The sequence below is a fragment of the Microcaecilia unicolor genome, chromosome 9, assembly GCF_901765095.1.
Source record: "Microcaecilia unicolor chromosome 9, aMicUni1.1, whole genome shotgun sequence".
NCBI classification, from domain to species: Eukaryota; Metazoa; Chordata; class Amphibia; order Gymnophiona; family Siphonopidae; genus Microcaecilia; species Microcaecilia unicolor.
In genome coordinates, this window is record NC_044039.1 from 141227437 (window position 1) to 141239491 (window position 12055).

The following is a 12055-nucleotide window of genomic DNA, read 5'->3' on the forward strand; positions in this document are numbered from 1 at the left end:
ACCAGCTTCCACACATTGTTCCGCATATGGATGCTCGTGTAGAGCTGGTATGATTGAATCTTGGCCACGAGCATGGAAGAATGATAGGCCTTCCTCCCAAAGGAGTCTAAGGTTCTAGGGTCTTTGCCTGGGGGCGCCGAAGCATGCTCCCTAGAACTCTTAGCCTTCTTCAGGGCCAGATCCACCACACCAGTCGTGAGGCAACTGAGTGCGCATCAGCTCTGGGTCCCCATGGATCCGATACTGGGTTTCTATCTTCTTGGGAATGTGGGGATTAGTTAGTGGCTTGGTCCAGTTCGCAGCAATGTCTTTTTAGGACATGATGCATGGGTACTGTGACGCTTCCTTAGGTGGAGAAGGATAGTCCAAGAGCTCAAACATCTCAGCCCTTGGCTCATCCTCCGCGACCACTGGGAAGGGGATGGCCGTAGACATCTCCCGGACAAAGGCCGAGAAAGACAGACTCTCAGGAGGAGAAAGCTGCCTTTCAGGGGAGGGAGTGGGGTCAGAAGGAAGGCCATCAGACTCCTCGTCAGAGAAATATCTGATGTCCTCCTCCACCTCCCATGAGGCCTCATCATCGGTATCAGACACAAGTTCACGAACCTGTGTCTGAAGCCGCGCCCGTTCCGACTCCGTGGAAACACGGCCACGGTGGGAGCGTCGAGAGGTGGACTCCCTGGCCGGCAGCGGTGAAGCTCCCTCCCCCGACGTTGTCGGGGAGTCCACCTGGGAGGCAGCCGCAAGTGGTACCGGTACCGGTACCGGGGATCTCACCCCGGGCAAAGGGCCAGCCGTCGCCTCACTCGATGGCACCGGTGGCGCAAGCACTCCCGGTACCGGAGAAGGGCATAACAGCTCTTCCAGGATGCCTGGAAGAACGGCCCGGAGACTCTCGTGCAGAGCGGCTGTGAGGAAAGACTGAGAAGCCGGTGCAGGCGTCGAGGTCAGAATCTGTTCCGGGCGCGGAGGCGGTACCGGGCTGTCCGGGGTAGAGCGCACCGACACCTCCTGGATGGAGGGTGAGCGGTCCTCCTGGTGCCGATGCCTGCTGGGTGCCGACTCCCTCGGCGACCCAGAGCTCCCGGTACTAAGTCAGGAAGGTGACCGGTGACGATGCTTCTTCGACTTCTTCGAGCGAAGCATATCACCGGGAGCTCCCCAGTACTGATGAGGAGGACGTTGAATCCAGACGTCGCTTCCTCGGGGCTGGGTCCGAAGATGGTCGATCCCGGGGGGGGGGGGGGGGGCTGTACCGCAGGAGCCCTCAGGGCAGGAGGAGACCTACCCGAAGGCTCACCGCCACCAGCAGGGGAATGGACAGCCCTCACCTGCACTCCAGACGAAGCACCACCGTCCGACGACATCAGCACCAGCGAGGGTCCCGGTACCACCGATGCCCTCTGCCGAAGTCTCGGTACCGTCGATGCAGGAGGAAAACGCCTCGATGCCGTCGACGCTGATGCACTCCCCGAAGACTTCGGTGCTGCCGACGCCGATGCACTCGACGAATCCCGAGATGCTGTTGCCGTTGAAGCACCGGAGAACAGAACGTTCCACTGGGCTAATCTCGCTACCCGAGTCCTCTTCTGCAAAAGAGCACAAAGACTACAGGTCTGCGGGTAGTGCCCAGCCCCCAGACACTGAAGACACGAAGCGTGCCTATCAGTGAGCGAGATTACCGGGCGCACTGGGTGCACTTCTTGAAGCCGCTGGAAGGCTTCGATGACATGGGCGGAAAATCACGCCGGCGAAATCAAATTTGCGATGATGACAATAGGCACCGAAAAAAAAGGGAGAGGAAAAACTTGTACGGGCGGCCAACAAGGCTGCTCCCGAAAGCAAAAGGACACTTACGCTGGGAAAAAAGCTAGAAATACGGGAAAAAAGGGGAATCCTCTTTTTCTTTTTCTTTTTTTTAAACAACACACAGAAAAAAGTAGAAAAAACGCGAAAGACGCGCCGAGGTCTTCTGAGGGGCATGAAACGGCGGCAAAACACGACCGTCCGAGCGCGGACAAAAGAAGACTGACGAACACGACTCGGTTTGGGCGGGAGGACGGTTGCGCATGCGCGGGTGCGCAGCATGGGCGCGCGAGGGCTAGCAACGTCTTTGCTAGTGAAGATTCCGATTGGAGGGGGTGCCGTGGACGTCACCCATCAGTGAGAACAAGCAGCCTGCTTGTCCTCGGAGAAATTACATATCACTAACACTAGCTCCGCAAGCTCATTTTCAGTTCTAGTTTTCAGGGTGAGCACTATCTGTACAATAAATTCCTCCAATCCTTATATTTTAAAATTTTGATTTAGTGTCAAAATTGGACTGGTCAGGACTAGGTGATGTACAATCAGTGGCATAGCTAGGGTAGTTGACACCCGGGGCCGGTCATTGACGCCTGGCTTGCCTTCTTCCATGATCCTTCCTCCCCCTCTCTCATCCTTGGTGACTTTAATATTCCTGCTAATGATCCTTCCAACTCTTATATTTCCAAGTTACTCGCTTTAACGTCATCCTTTAATCTCCAACTATGCTCCACCTCCCCCACTCATCAAAATGGTCACTGTCTTGATCTCATCTTCTCCTCCAACTGTTCACCTTCTAGTTTCCTTGCCTCTGATCATCCCTCCTCTGATCACCATCTTATAACTTTCACACTTAAATCTCCTCACTCCCAGTCCCGTCCTATCCTATCTAATTTATCTAGGAATCTTCATGATATTGACCCTTCATCTCTATCCTCCCATGTTTCAAACCTCCTCTCTACTGTGGCACCATCCACGTCTGTCAACGAGGCTGTTTCTTCTTACAACAATACTCTATCCTCTGCCTTAGACACTCTTGCACCTTTGATGACCCGCCCTGTAAGGCGTACAAAACCCCAACCTTGGCTGACTTCTAATATCCGCTACCTACGTTCCTGTACCCGCTCCGCCGAACGCCTCTGGCGGAAATCTCGGGCCCTTGCTGATTTCTTACACTTTAAGTTCATGCTGACCTCCTTCCAATCTGCTCTTTTACTTGCCAAACAGGATTATTATATCCAACTGACCAACTCTCTTGGCTCTAATCCTCGACTTCTCTTCACCACACTGAACTCTCTCCTCAAGGTGCCCCCTCCCCCAACTCCCCCTTCATTATCTCCTCAGACCCTTGCTGAATTCTTTCACAACAAGGTTCAAAAGATAAACCTTGCTTTCTCTACCTCACCAGCTCTCCCTCCACTAGTCCGTTCCCCTCTCTCTCCTTCCCCTCATTCCCTTTCCTCCTTTCCTGAAGTTACTATTGAGGAAACTACACTCTCCTTTCTTCCTCAAATGTACCACCTGTTCCTCTGATCCCATCCCACCCACCTTCTTAATGCCATCTCTCCTACTCTTATTCCTTTTATCTGTCACATTCTCAATCTCTCACTTTCCACTGCGACTGTCCCTGCTGCCTTTAAACATGCTGTAGTCACACCTCTCCTTAAGAGCCTTCACTTGACCCTACTTGTCCCTCTAATTACCGACCCATCTCCCTCCTTCCTTTTCTCTCCAAATTACTTGAGCGTGCTGTTCACCGCCGCTGCCTGATTTTCTCTCCTCACATGCTATTCTTGACCCATTACAATCTGGTTTTCGCCCTCTCCACTCAACCAAAACTGCGCTTACTAAACGTCTCCAATGACCTATTACTGGCTAAATCCAGAGGTCAATATTCCATCCTCATTCTTCTTGATCTTTCCGCTGCTTTTGACACTGTCGATCACAGCATACTTCTCGATACCCTGTCCTCACTTGGATTCCAGGGCTCTGTCCTTTCCTGGTTCTCTTCCTACCTCTCCCTCCGCACCTTTAGTGTTCACTCTGGTGGATCCTCTTCTACTTCTATCCCTCTGCCTGTCGGCGTACCTCAGGGTTCTGTTCTTGGTCCCCTCCTCTTTTTCTATCTACACTTCTTCCCTTGGTTCATTAATCTCATCCCATGGCTTTTCCTACCATCTCTATGCTGATGACTCCCAAATCTACCTTTCTACCCCTGATATCTCACCTTGCATCCAAACCAAAGTTTCAGCGTGCTTGTCTGACATTGCTGCCTGGATGTCTCAACGCCACCTGAAATTAAATATGACCAAAACCGAGCTTCTCATTTCCCCCCCCCAAACCCACCTCCCCGCTCCCCCCGTTTTCTATTTCTGTTGATGGCTCTCTCATTCTCCCTGTCTCCTCAGCTCGAACCTTGGGGTCTCTTTGACTCTTCTCTCTCCTTCTCTGATCATATCCAGCAGACCGCCAAGACCTGTCGTTTCTTTCTTTACAACATCCGTAAAATCCGCCCCTTTCTTTCCGAGCACTCTACCAAAACCCTCATCCACACCCTTGTCACCTCTCGTTTAGACTACTGCAATCTGCTTCTTGCTGGCCTCCCACTTCGTCATCTCTCCCCTCTACAGTCGGTTCAAAACTCTGCTGCCCATCTCATCTTCCGTCAGGGTCGCTTTACTCATACTACCCCTCTCCTCAAGACCCTTCACTGGCTTCCTATCCGTTTTCGCATCCTGTTCAAACTTCTTCTACTAACTTATAAATGTATTCACTCTGCTGCTCCCCAGTATCTCTCCACACTCGTCCTTCCCTACACCCCTTCCCGTGCACTCCGCTCCATGGATAAATCCTTCTTATCTGTTCCCTTCTCCACTACTGCCAACTCCAGACTTCGCGCCTTCTGTCTCGCTGCACCCTACGCCTGGAATAAACTTCCTGAGCCCCTACGTCTTGCCCCATCCTTGGCCACCTTTAAATCTAGACTGAAAGCCCACCTCTTTAACATTGCTTTTGACTCGTAACCACTTGTAACCACTCACCTCCACCTACCCTCCTCTCTTCCTTCCCGTTCACATTAATTGATTTGATTTGCTTACTTTATTTATTTTTTGTCTATTAGATTGTAAGCTCTTTGAGCAGGGACTGTCTTTCTTCTATGTTTGTGCAGCGCTGCGTATGCCTTGTAGCGCTATAGAAATGCTAAATAGTAGTAGTAGTAGTAACACCCCCCCTCCAAAATCTAGTACTAGGTATGCCGAGAATACAAAACACTCAGGACCTATAGAGCAATTCTACCATACCATAAGCAGTAATTTCTACGAATCACACAAGGTAAAGGAAAGCATCTTAAACACTACAGTGAGCACTAGAACATCAATTCACCTATTGTAAAACGAAACCAGACAGAACAGTACAGATCGTTAATCCTGCAGTCAATGCCAATTGAAAGCCATGACTTTTTCACAAACACAGATACACCCTAATCCACTATAGAATAATAATAAGCTTTCTATTTAGACAAAAATTAAACTGAACCCCCAAGATGCCAGACTCTGCATACAATGCAACACCACACCGCAGAAACAGAAAATGTCCCCTAGTACTGTGCAAAATATAAAGACAGCAGATGTAAATTTGAAAAAATCTAACAAGAATCAATCACCACTTTACAAATTAACAAATAGAAATAAAACAAATATCTACTATAATAAAACTCACTCTCAACGTTCTGAAGACAACGTTCGGAAGTCACTCAGTCACTCCCTGAAGGGTTCTTGGATTCATGGTGGTGAAGCCACAACACTGACCATGTCTCTCTGCCCCGCCCTCGCATGACGGACCAATCAGAAAAAACACCCTCAACATTCTGAAACACAAAGGACCATCACAACACCGTTCCCAGGCAACACTAGGCAACGTAAGACGGACCAATCAGAGGAAACTACGTGACAATAAGGGAGGTGCATTCCCCAGCAGAATGGCTCATTATCTGTGCAGCACGGAGAGCACAGAACCACCGCTGGAACGAGAAAAGAATATTCCTGCTGTGGGTATGTGCAAAAATAGACCGGGGGGGGGGGGGGGGGGGGAGGAGAAATTTTTAAATGCCTAATGCCGGTACTGAAGAGTGCCAGAGGGCCTATAGCACAGACTATATTTGGGATTGCTTGACATGGAGTCAGAGGAGCCGGAAAACAACGTGCCCATCACCATCTGGGACGTGGGCGAACAGGACAAGCTGCGGCCCAGCTGGAAGGATTACCCGCGACCCAGCCAGCAGCAAACAGCGACCAAGGACAGCACAGCACATCCCCCAACCCCCAAGCAAAAAAACAAAACAAAACAAAAAAAGACACACATCAACAACCTGCACACACACCGCACCCTCACACACACACACACACACACACACAAAATAACTCTGTGACACATACACACAAAAAAACCCACATGCTAGCGCCCGTTTCATTGGTTTCGGAAACGGGCCTTTTTTACTAGTAGAAAATAAAATAATACCATTTTATTGGACTAATACATTTAGCTTTCAGAGGCCAAAACATCCTTCCTCAGGTCAATACAGTATAGTGCTGTTACAGTATCCTATCCTGACCTGAGGAAGGGGGTTTTGTTCTCCGAAAGTTAGTCAAAATGTATTAAAATTAGTCCAATAAAAAGATTACCTTGTTTACATGTTCTATTATAAACATTAACACAGCTACAATACTACTATATCCTAAAGCAAAAAAATAAAAGTAAATATTTTATTTACAGTTTGTTGTCTCTGGTTTCTGCTTTCCTCATCTTCTTTTCACTGTCTTCCTTCCTTCCATCCAGCATCTGTCTTTGTTCTCTCTCTGCCATCCAGTGTCTGCCCTCTCTGCTGTCCCCTCCATCCAATGTCTGCCCTCTCTCCCTGCCTCTTCCATCTACATCTGCCCTCTATCTCTGTCCCTTCCATCCACCATCTGTCCTCTCTCTTTCCCCCTTCCATTCACTGTCTGCCCTTTCTATCGCTTCCATCCACTGTCTGCCCTTTCTTTCTGTCCGCTCAATCCACCATTTGCCCTCCCTCTCCCATCCATCTAGGGTCTGCCCTCCCTCTCACTCCCCCTTCCATCCAGGATCTGTCCCATCTCTGCCCCTTTTTTTCAGCCCCCAGTTCCAGCCCCACTATCCCACCAGTCCCCAGTTTCAGCCCCAGCCCTTTTCTCCCACCAGTCTCGAGCTTCGGCCCCCAGCCACTTCTCCCTGTCCCGTTTTCAGCCCCCAGTTTCAAACCCAGCCCTTTTCTCTCACTAGTCCCGAGCTTCAGCCCCAGCCACTTCTCCGTCTCCTTTTCAGCCCCCAGTCCCCACAGTTTCAGCTCTTGCCCCTTTTCAGCCCCCAGTCCCAGTACTAGCCCCCTTATCCCACCTACCCTCCTTTTCAGACCCCAGTTCCAGCTCCCTTCATCCACATGCCTTGCATTAGGGCCTCCCTTTTCAGCCCCAGACCCCATCTGGGCTCCCCTCCCCATCCCCTTCTCCCATCTGGGCACCCCATCCTCTTCTCCCATCTGGGCTCCCCACCCCATCCCCTTGTCATCTGGGCTCCCCACCCATCCCCTTCTGTCATCTGGGCTCCCCTCCCCATCCCCTTCTGTCATCTGGGCCCCCCTGACCCGACTACCAGCTCTGTCGAGACGACAGCAGGTGGGGGGGGGGGGTGCTCCGCTCCCGCTGCTCCCACCCTACCTTCTTAAAAAAAAAAATCAGTAAAGCGGCGTGGCAGGCAACGCGGCTTCGTGTCTGCCCTGCTTGTAAAACAAGTAGCTCTCCTCGTCGGGCCTTCGCTCACTGGGTCCCGCCCTCCTCTGAGGTAACTTCGTATTTCCTCGAGGGCGGGACCCAGTGAGCGAAGGCCCGATGAGATCTACTTGTTTTACAAGCAGGGCAGACACGAAGCCGCGCTGCCTGCCACACCGCTTTACTGATTTTTTTTAAAAGAAGGTAGGGTGGGAGCAGCGGGAGTGGAGCACCCCCCACCCGCTGAGACCTGGGGCGGATCGCCCTCACCGCCCCGCCCTTGCTACGCCACTGTGTACAATTAAAACTCATGTTAGAAAACTGAAAGGAACTCCATTTAAAACAGAAAAGGCATATCACACCAGTAAGCAAAAGGAAAGAGAGGAGGGAGGGGGAGAGAAGAAATTGGAGATGCAGTGACTGCTTCTATCATCCATCTTCCATTGTTCTCATGAAGCCTCAAATGCTATTGAAAAAAAAGATAGTTTTTAAAACGTACTTTAAAATTCTTAGAAAAAAAGCTCAGAACGGAGCTGCTGAGGCAGCTTATTCCACAAGGTGGGAACAAAAAAGAAAAAACGCAGACGTTCGAGTGGATTCCCAGTGGGCTCTTGACAAAGAAGGGAGAACCAGGTGATGGTAATTCAATGAACAAAACAAGCGAACAGGAACATAAGGTATAGTGAGACTAGACAGTCTGGGTTACTAACTATTGTATAATTATTTGGAAGCCCAGGCTTGAGACTTAGGTTCAGGCTCTAAAAATGACAAGAAAAGTACAGGCCTTTAGCCAAAATTTGAACTCTGAAGTTCCAGCAAGCTCCTGAGCTAAATGAGGAAGGACCATGCAGCAGAATGAAGAAGTTAGGGTGCAGAAACCTCATAAACAGGATACAGATGGCTCCTCAAACTAGGTGTAAGGTCGTGCTTAAGTTTGTGGTTAAGCAAGCTAAAGATGAGAACATGTTCATGAGATGAAGCTACTCATTAGCATAAGCCAATCAGTGACAACCATGACATAAATTAGATCCAATCAGATGGGCTTACTGTCATATTACTGATATCCTGTATGAACATATAAAAGTTAGTATATTTCCTGGTTTAAGCTAGAGAGAAGGGTTGCCACTCTCTCTCTCCAAGGGAAACCAATGTGACCAGCAGAATTGACAAATTACCTAATTGCTTTCCCTTGTAAAACCTTTAATTGGTAAAAGAAATTATAAAAGATTAGGAACTAGCTAACACCTGTTTGCAGCTGGAGAATTACATTCCTAGAACCAATTGATTGTACATGCCATTTGTATATCCTTTGGTGTCTTTGGGTGAGTAAATAAATTCATAATCTTTGGAGCTATAGTGTCTTCCCTTGTCTTCACTAATATTTGTTAGTAATCTCTTGGGTTGGTTAAGGAATGGTAATTAATATTCTATGTGGAGATGTAGTCAGATTTGAGGTCCAATCAGCCTTCTTTTGAGGTTCTCTCCGCTACTGGGCAGCTGAACTCCAGTACCAGACAGAACCCAGGGGTCTCTGAACCCCAAAACAAAACACTACAAAGAGCCCTCAATGTCAGCAGATGTACTTTAAGCTGTATTCTAAAAGAAATTGTAAATCCTGGAAGAGTGGGGTGACATGGTCATGTTTGGCATTATGAAAGAACTGAGCCGCCGTATTCTGGAGAGAGTATGGTCTTTTTATGGCTGACTGGGGTAGTCCTGTGTATATACTACAATAGTCCATATGTGAGATTACAAAAGCATGGTAAAGTGTATGAAGTAAAAGAATGGATTACATGGAGCTGTTGTAATTCCAGAAAACCAGATCTGAGAGCTGATGAGATCTGTTCACTGAAAGTAAGTCAAGAATCAACAGTTACTCCGAAATACTTTAGCAAAGTTACAGGCAACTGAGGAACACCAAAAAGCGTATGGGTGATAGAGAGGGCACATGGTTAGAAATCCAACATGTAACAGTCTTATCTGTATTGAGAACCAGTCAGTTGGTTCAAAGCTACTCAGCAACAGCTAACAAACAAGATTGTAAAGGCTGGAGATTAGGAGTCATAGGTTCAGTATGATAAGATCAGGAGAATATCATCTGCATAAATATACTTAGAAATGTTGAAAGATTGAACGAGAGTGGCCAGAGGACTTGAAAATGTTAAACAATAGGAAAGACAAAATAGAACACTGGGGAATCCCACATGCTAAAGGAAAAGATCAGGAAGTAACATTTGTGTGAGTAATTGTGAATGATCGATGCTGAAGAAATGAACCAAATCAAGACTGTGTCTGACAACCCCAGAGGAGAAAGTTGTTGAAGCAGTGACTCATCAAGTTAAATGCAGCCGTTAAGTCCAAAGAAACCAAAGGTTTAACCAAGTCTTTGTCAAGTTCACTTATAATGCAAGGATTTTATTTTATTTTTGTTACATTTGTACCCTGCACTTTCCCACTCATGGCAGGCTCTAGTCTCTGTACTATGTCCTGTCCGGAACCCTGACTGCCTTGGGTGCAACACATGAGCTGCCTCAACATGAGCCAGAAGCTGTAGAAACAGGGCGATAGCTATCTGGGAATGAAGCATCCAGAGCAGGTTTTTTCAGTATGGATGAACTGCTGCCATTTTCCGGGCTGGTGGTAGTGAACCAGAGAATAAGCTAAGGGTAATCAGTTGTAATGCTAGGGTTATGCGGCCTAGTGAAGGAATCTTTAGCCAACTGGGTGGAATTGGGTGAAGACGAGAGAGGGCGGGGTTCACTGATTCAACTAGTCTTTTCAGGGACATAAGACTGGGAATATTGAATTGTGAACAGATTGATCGAGCCTAGAGGAGAACATATATCTGCAAGTGATGGAAAAATGATTCTAAGCCTATGAATCTTGTCAGAAAAATGACTCAAACTTCCGCAGAGGGACTTTCAGAGTTAGGAGGCGGCTTCCTATGAGTAGTTTAACAAACAACAATTTTGAGGGACTGGATAAAATTTGAAAAGTATTTGTTTTGTAATAACTGTGACATATTTCCAATGGGTCTTGTAGCGCTGTAGATGTTCAGGGTTTTGGGATCACACAAATTAATGGCTGACAGCCACTATATGGTGTGCTACACAGACTGCACGCCGGCCAATGTTAATATCCTAATAAAATTTCATCCCTTCTGCACTGAACAATTTTTTGAATAAAGTTAGTTTTCTCCATAACAGTTCTATTTTGTGCAGAAGGCTAAATGTTTGCATCTAAGGAAGAAATTATAATAATTTTGTACCATAGCCCCATTGGGAATTCACAATTTTATTTACTTTTATATTAGTTTTCCAGTTGTCTTTTCTCCATGCTGAAGAGCCATAAACTGTTTAGCTTATCTTCATAAGAGCTATTCCATCCCCTTTATCATTCTTGTTGCCCTTCGTATTGAATTTTTCTAGTTCTACTATCCAGCTCATTTTCGAAAGAGAAGGGTGGCCATATTCCGACCCAAATTGGGAGATGGCTGCCCTTCTCTTGTGGGCACCCAAATCGGTATAATCAAAAGCTGATGTTGGGCGCCCCCAACTGCAGTCCGTCACGGAGATGAACAAAGTTCCCGGGGGTGTGTCGGAAGGGTAGCGAAGGCGTGACAGGGCGTGCTTAAGAGATGGGCACCCTCGGCTGATAATCAAAAAAAAGGGCAGCTGTAGTGAAAATTTGGTACACTTTTTGTGGACCCTTTTTTTCACGACTAAGTCCCAAAAAAGTGCCCAAACTGCCCAGATGACCACCGGAGGGAATCGGGGATGACCTCCCCTGACTCTCCCAGTGGTCACCAACCCCCTCCCACCAAAAAAAACAACAACTTTTTTTGCCAGCCTCAAATGTCATACCCAGCTCCATCACAGCAGTATGCAGGTCCCTGGAGCAGTTTTTAGTGGGTGCAGTGCACTTCAGGCAGGTGGACCCAGGCCCACCCCCCCTACCTGTTACAGTTGTGGTGGTAAATGGGAGCCATCCAAACCCCCCCCCCCCCAAAAAAAAAACCCACTGCACTCACATCTAGGTGCCCCCCCTTCATCCATAAGTGCTGTGGTAATGGTATAGAGTTGTGGGGAGTGGGCTTTTGGGGGGGGATTTGGGGGACTCAGCACCCAAGGTAAGGGAGCTATGCACCTGGGAGGTATTTTAATTTTTTTTTAAATTTTTAAATGTGCCCCTTAGGGTGCCCTGGCATGTGAGGGGGACCAGTGCACTACGAATCCTGGCCCCTCCCACGAGCAAATGCCTTGGATTTGTTTGTTTTTGAGATGCCCGGCTTTGGTTTCCATTACCGCTGAAAACCGATGCCGCCCATCTCAAATCCGCCCAAATCCTAGGCATTTGGCCGGCACCAACCCTATTATCGAAACAAAAGATGGATGCCCATCTTTTTTGATAGTCTGTCCCACCCCTTCATGTGCCCGTCCTCGAAGATGGGCGGCCATGGAGCTGGC